Source organism: Pterocles gutturalis, unplaced genomic scaffold (genome assembly GCF_000699245.1).
Source record: "Pterocles gutturalis isolate BGI_N339 unplaced genomic scaffold, ASM69924v1 scaffold7534, whole genome shotgun sequence".
Lineage (NCBI taxonomy): Eukaryota > Metazoa > Chordata > Aves > Pterocliformes > Pteroclidae > Pterocles > Pterocles gutturalis.
The window spans coordinates 50,910-58,519 of NW_010128103.1; the positions used below are offsets into that span (position 1 = coordinate 50,910).

General features: G+C 44.9%; 1 protein-coding gene across 1 annotated transcript in view; it reads right to left on the reverse strand.

Moving 5' to 3' along the window:
- Positions 1-7,610, reverse strand: part of LOC104466158 (glutamate receptor ionotropic, NMDA 2B-like) — a gene marked incomplete at both ends in the record, with an annotated part of 41,819 nt that overhangs the window by 33,418 nt on the left and 791 nt on the right. The gene's annotated exons all lie outside the window — the stretch shown is intronic.

Sequence of the window (7,610 nt, forward strand, 5' to 3'; positions counted from 1 at the left end):
AGGAATGGGTTAAGACTGCAGAATGTAAAAAAAAAAAAAATCTTGTTCCTGACGCACCAGGGTTAATGCCTCGAGTCTCTGACAAGAAAGGCCATCTGATTCTTTTTTTTTTTCTTTTATTCATGAATTTCTGTCAACGTGAACACTGCCGCGGCCCCCCCGCCCCCCAGGAGGGAGCCACTAGGCGGCGAGCTGGGCTGGTGTCTTATCAAACCGCATCGTGAACCCAAATTGCATCAAAGAGAAGAGAAGAGAAAGCTGCTCCACGGTTGCACAGGGAGCCATAGCAACGCGGCAGTTCCTATTTTTAAAAACTTGAAAGATAGTACGAACATTAAGTCTGAGGGGGAAAAAAAAAAAAAAGAAAAAAAAAACCCCACACGTTTCTATGAGAAAGAAAAAGAATATGCACGTGTTCCTTACAGGCTCTAGTGATGCAGCCGCATATGGCTAACCAGCAATTTGCAGGTGGGCAAGTCAGAAAATATCCACAGCCTCAACAAGCCAGTCCCTGAAGGAAAGAGGCTATTTCTCACCTTCCCTCTGCTGATCTGCTAAAGCAGGTTTTCAAATTCCCTGGGGCACTTCAAAGCCCACAGGACCCCAATGATATTTTGTGATCAGGGAAGATGCCACTGTAGCTGATGTTAAACCATAGCCAGAGCTGGGTTTGTGGTTTCGCACTGCTTCCTTCACGTTCACCACAGAGGACGGATTTTGATTCGCTTTTCATGAAAAGTGAAGAGAGCCTGAATGCACAAGTTAAAGCATATTGTCACCAGCAAGTGAAGTTGCCACAGTATTAGCACTAATTGGACTTGGCTGCGGAGCAGGAAATGTCTCAGAGGGCTGGAAGCAGAACATGGACATTTTCCCATCTGGAAACTGATGGTGCATACCAAAATTCATTCCCAGCTGGTGGATTTTGGAGGCCTTTTCGAAAGGGTCTGTCCTCTAATCAAAAGATAACCCTGCCAAAAACCCATCACTTCACTTGAACCCTCCCATCCTATTTTAATTTCAAAGAGGATGAAAAATCCAGCTGTCCACACAGAACAAGTGCCTCCTCTCCCTTTTAGACAAAGCCCTGCTCTGCAGCACCTGCTGAGGAACAAACATTTTTGCTGCCCACCCATCACATACTCCCTTTGAGAAGCCAGGGGTCTGCAGTATCCTATCAGCTTGCCGAGTCAGTTTGACATTAGACCTTCCCCTGAAAGACAGCCATGCCTCCCCCTGCCCAAGCAGCACTGCTTAAGGGCTGGGCACAGCAAGGAGGACAGCCAGGCACAGACCGTACCATCCTGCATGGGCATCCTCAGCAGCCACTCATATGGGGGAAGTTTGGGTCAAGAGCATGTTATGAAGCTGCCCTCAGCATCCCCCTTCAGGGGACAGAAAAAAAAGAGCAAGAGGAAGCCAACACTGCCCCAGAGGTGTGGTGACACATGAATAAATGCTCCCCCCACCCACTGCTCACCTCCTGGGCAGGTGGCATCACTTACCAGCAGCCCCAGTGTTACAAACCTGGCGCCTTTCCCCAGCACTGAACAACACAACAGTGAGCAATGCACACAGGACAAAAGAAATGCAACAGGAGATGAAAGGCAAGGAGGAAAACAAAGCAAGCGATGGTGGTATGCAGGCAGCAGACAATGAGGTGATGTGCAACAGGGAGCGTGGGGAGGCAGAGAGACCCTGATGGAGGCGGGAGGAAAGGGCCAGGCCTGGCCTCCAGCTGCTGCAGGAGCAGAGACAGGAACAAGCAGATTTTAGTAGCAGGAATCTCTAATCCGTCAGCAGCGCTCATGCCACATGCTGCCAGCTAGCACCAACCTGATGGCAGCCGGACACACCAACCAGCAGGAACATAACAAGCTGCTAACAAGACACCAGCTTAAAGGCTCTGAAAGGTCATAAATTACATATGCTCCCTCACTCTCCAAGTTTCTGAAAAGGGCAATTTCTGCATCCATGGGAACATGCCATTTATACCTTCTTTCCCCTGTCCCTGGAGTTAAGAAGCAAGTTCCAGCACCATGCCTCTCACCGCTGGAGCAGCGCTGGGTTTAAGGGCTGGAGCAGGGCTTCCCAGCCAGCTGCCAAGGTAGGAGTGGCTCCACCGAAGCCAGTGAGACCTCAGTGCTGGCCAGTGCTCTTATCCCTTAGCACGAGTTTAACTCAACAGTCCCATGAATGGAGAAAGAGCAACATAAATGGTCCTTTCTCGGTTCCTGCTCTCAAATCCCTTGCTGCACTGTGTGAAGGTATGTGGCTTATTTGTCTAGGAGACAACACAGAGTGGCTCCATGGCAGTACTTGCAAATGACATATGATGGTCCTTGTGTCCAACATGGCAGGCAATAGCTGCCATGACTGGAGAGGAGAGGGCAGGAGGATAGGTTGGGAGAGGCCTGGGAAACAAGGAAAAGTGCTGCCTGGGCACTGTCATTGGCACTAGCCTGGGGAAAGCAGGTCCAGGATGCTACAGGCATGGTGCTGCTCCTGGGTACCAGTGTGGCACAACACCCTGAAAGGGCACTGCACCTTTCCAGGGATACATATAGCCCCTGTGGCCTGGAGTCTCCAGGGAAGCAATATATTTGTACAATCCTATTGCAAGTACTTTCTCTGCTCACTGACTCACTGTTCAGCTGTCCAAGCCCCAGCAATCCTGAGTTTCCACTAGGGAAAAGTGGCCATGTGAGAACAGAGCTTGCTTTGGGTGTTCCAGGGAAAATAGTTTCCGACCATTCATCAAGGGCTCTTTTGCATTTCTTAACCAGTTGGCATGGGAAGCTCCAGGTGAAAGTTAGTATTTCCCCCGAAGTGGAAGTACCATGGGGAAACAATGAACCGAGCTAGCTTGCTGGCTGTTTTCAAGTTTGAGGAATCTGAGGTGCAGAATTGAACCTACCTTTGTTCCCTTCTTAATGTATTTCTTTGCAAAGGCAGTATAATTCCACATTTGTGTTTTCATTCCAAAGCAAATGCTGCACTGCACTTTTTATTAAAATGAAATCTAGTGTGTGCAGCCTGGTGTTAAATGAGAGACTATTAAAGCCAATCAGTGGAGAACTCATTAGTAACCCTATAACAACAAACTAGTAGTTATGGCCCAGCATTCACAAACAGTCATGACAATCAGTAGGAAGAACCCTGGTCTCATTGAAGGTTATAATAAAAACACAGCTTACGACTGTGAACGTCCATACAAAACAGCTGAGTTTCTATTCCTCATATATGTGCCAGAAATCATATTTTTTTCTCATGACTCATCCCTGAATTCCACTCCCAAGAATGCTCCTGTCATTTAGTTATTTCTTCCCATTTTTAAATGTAATGAGAAGCACCATTCCCAAGCTCAAAGAAATCTGTCCCATCAATTAAAATAACAAAATAAGCAGAAGGCTGCCTATAAACACATCCACCTCTGCCCACTCACTCCTCGGCAGTCATGGTGAAGGGAGAATGGATGAGCTTTGCAGAATGCCTAGAAGGTTAGCAGCTCGCCTTGGAATGGGCAAGAGGGAAGAACTCCATATCTGAGCATCTCTGGAGAAAAACCCCATTAAAAACTTCCTCCCAGCCTTTGTAATCTTCTCATCCAGTAGAAGAGAGCAGAGAGCACAGTGGTTTGCTGGGTGCCCAGAAGACTGGTCATTAAGATAACTATAAATGTGATAGACTGGAATATTTGAACCATATTTCTTTCTGGGACAGTGAAGGAATAAACGAACAGGTAATTATTACAAACAAACAAAGAATTAAAGAGCGTAATTGAACTGGAAAACAGCATTTGGATATTTAGACTCCAAATGATCACCTAAGCCTATTATCAGCATAAATTGACATAAATACCTCACTAGAGGAAAAATTCCTCAAAAATCATTCAAAAAGAAAACTAACAATTCTTGTAGAGCACACCTTTCTCAGAGTATTATTTCCCTACTAGTTACTGGAGTTATCTCACCAGTGGGCTCATTTCTAGGACAAAATCTGCAATGTTCAATGCTCAGGAACATACTTCTGCAGTTCCAGTCTAACCAAAAGGAGAACCAGTTTCAAGACAGACAAGGAACAGGTGCTATGAGACCACTATTAATACAAGAAGATGCAGACCAAACACCTACACTGGCAAGAACAGTATTTAGATAACAGTCCGCCTTGTTTCTTTTTGTGCTTGCAGCCATACTTCAAACGAAACTTTGTTTGCACAATCTCTTGCAAAAACGAACAAGTGTCAAAGTAAGAAGGCGGAAAGACATGGAGAAACTGAGCTTGCTTTCTAAATCTGAGCAACATTCAGTTCGTTTCCTCCTTACTCTATTATACACCCATATCAACCACCAACTGAGACAGTGTTGAGCACAACCATTTGATTTTAGCTGCATTCAGAACTACTGCACTTTCAGAAAGAGGGGGGAAAAAAAAGTAAGAAATGGTCAGAGTTCAAAGGCAGATCTTGGGAAATGACTAATTCACAGTCTTAGTGTATAATATGCCCCAGCTGAACTAAATTACACATTTTTTTTAGCTGGATGTGTCACTCTCCGAAGAATAAAATGGGAAAATTCCTTTATCACACTGCCTCCCAGCTATGGATTTGAAGCAAAATGGACCACTTTGGATTAGCTTCAAGAGCTTCTGAAGCACCAGCTACACAGTGATGTATTATCTGAGGTCACACACACTTTTTGCAGTCTCCCCAGACATCAAGCCCACGTACATACATTTCTCTATTCTATGTAGGCATGCGGAGGGGGAACTGTAAGTTGCAGATGGCTGAATATAGTATTGCCAGGTCCAGGGCAAGACTAAAATTAGTTTTCCAGAACCTTCAGTCCAGTCCAAAGTGAGCCAAACCGTGTCCCAGACATGCAGGTATTGCTGCTGCCTGGTATGCACAACACACAAATGTTGTGGGATCTTAGTAGGTGGAAAGGGTTAGGGAAGGTATGAAGCAGCCAGGTCTGCAGAATCGGTAATACCCCAAATAGACAAAACATTTCAGGAGAGATTTAAAGATCTCAGATAGACAAAGTATATCAAGAGAGGTTTAAAGCTTAGCACATAGTAAATTCCAGCGAGTTCAACGGGACTTGAAGGTATGAACACAGATTACAGCCTTTAATCTCTGTGTGTTTTGGTTCAGTGAGGTGAACTCATATCTTCATGTCTGCTTCTTTCCACATCTTGTCCCTCTTCTCTACCTTTTCTCCTGCCCAGACTCCATGCTGTGAGGCTGAGCTTGAAGCTATCACATTTCTATTGAACCTTTGAATTTGTAAAAACAGCAGCTTATTTTAGACAATAATAGCTTTTATACATCAAAAGGTGCCTGAAAGTAATTTCACTTAAACAGAAAACTAAGCACCAAATTCACTGAAGAAAATCTTTTTAACCATCTCACTCAGAAGCACAGAGAGGATGGAAACATTTAGGGGGGCAGAAGTCCCAGACTGGCAGACCACAGTCTAGCACCATGCAAGGCAAAGCGAATATTTGCACTGTGGTCACAGAAGCAACTGCAACACAGTGTAATTATTTCTGAGCTAGCTCAGGTGCCTGCAGCCACCTAGGCAGTGTCAGAAAGGAGCTTGGTGCGGACTACTGACTCAGTACTCAGTACTCAGTGAGACTGACGCTGGTACCCAAACTGAGCGGGTTAGTTAGACTGCACCTGCAGTCATTCCTGTGAATGCTGTACCTAAAGCAGACAAGGGAGAAGGAACAGCATGATTTGGGCCATGAAGGTGAGAAGACAGCTAATATCTTCAAATGTGACAAGAACTGCTTTCCTGTGGGGTAGCCAGTCTTCAGGGAATATCTACACTGCACAACAGGACTGTCATATCTGGAGACTCAAGAGTCTCTGAGCTGGTGACTTCTATATAATGCAAAGAAGTGCTATACAAAGAGATTATGTTGAGTCCTCGAAGCAGCATAACTGTATGGGTATGATGTTATGCACAGGCTAATACAGTGTCATGCGGATGACTAATTAACAGAACTAATTAACAGAAGTTCTCTGCAGAATGCTCTGTCACTTAGTAGGGGACAACACTTTTTTTTCTAGATAACTGCTGAAGCTCCACTAGAAAAATCCCTCTACATTTGGAAAGGCAGAACAACAGCCTGCCTTGATGCTACTTCTGATAACTTTGTATATATTAAATATATTTTCCCTGCTTACTCATTCCAGGGATGACTCAAAAGAGCATCAGAAAACACCCCTTATCCCTAAGCCTAGCTGGGAAGGAAACTGATAAAAGCTTTGGGGACCTTTGGTAGTCCCAAGACTTGCATACAGCAAAGAGTCAGTGTGGAAAGGAGGAAGGAAAGGTGGTAAGACCTGGTAATATGCCAATGGATAACTGAGAAAAAGAACAAATATCAGATAGCATTATGGGTAATATAATGGGGTCAAAGAACAGACTTTTCTTTCAGTCCCCAACTTTCAGACAAAGCAAAATCTGATTTGTCCACCAGTCCTTCTACCTGTTTACTAGAGTTGACAGTGAGGGGTCACAGCATGCAAACCAATCCATCACACTTACACTGTTCCATGATTCATCGTGACAAATGAACAAAGATGCTGAGCTCTGTGTGGCCACTTCTCCTGATGGCTACTGTCTGGATTCCCCTTGTCCTACCACCAAGGGACCAACCTGCCCAGGAATTTTATATGTAAAACATTGGAGAACAAGAGCTGAGCAGGTCAGGGGACATCTGGCTAATTGCAGATCCCATGTCTAATTATCTGGGTTGCTTAGCAACACACTGAAATGCCAGCTGGGACAAAAAAGAAGATCTAGTAATCAGAGTGCTGTTCTAGAGGTTGTTCCACCACAGGCTTCCTCTTTGACCTTAAGCAGGCATCTTAGCACTGCTTCTTAAGAAAATCTGAATCTGGATCAAAGGAAGATGTTTATTCAAATACATTTTCCCTATTTTTAAATTCCCTTTTCCATCTAGAAAAAACTGTCATTCTGATGGAGGCTTCTAGGCTCTCTGCATAATGTGCATGAGAACGGGACACAAAACACCCAGCAGACAATGGTGAATGAGTAGGGCGATAGCACAAGTCTAGCTCTTTGAGGCAAACTGGATCCTTAAGACACCCAAGGACTTTAGAGGCTTCCAGTATAAAGCAGGATCTGAGCAGACTTTTTGACTAACTCTTGTTGCAGCTCTAGTTCTCCACATCTCTCTGCACTTCCTTCTCTCCTGTAATTCAGGGCTAATGGACAGCAGACGAACACTTGGTCCTCAGACAACACGTGCCATGAAACTATTCCAGGTGGGTTACACAACCATCACTTATCAAGGATGGCCCTTCACATTCTGCTGGAGCCTGGAACAGAACCTGGCGCCTTCTAGATTTGAATACAAACATCCACTGCTTGCAGCAAGAACCCACCAGAGAGTTACAGATCCATTCATGCAAAGACACTCCAAGAAGTTCAGTGCTGTTATAAAAGCAAAATTTTGTGCATTGAGGGGCATGGTCAAATTTTTGCACTGTGCTTTCATTGTTCCTTTTCCTCATGCTAGCTTGGCCCCTGTGTTGTATGGAAGCTTTCTAAGGGGGTGACAGTACTGGCATT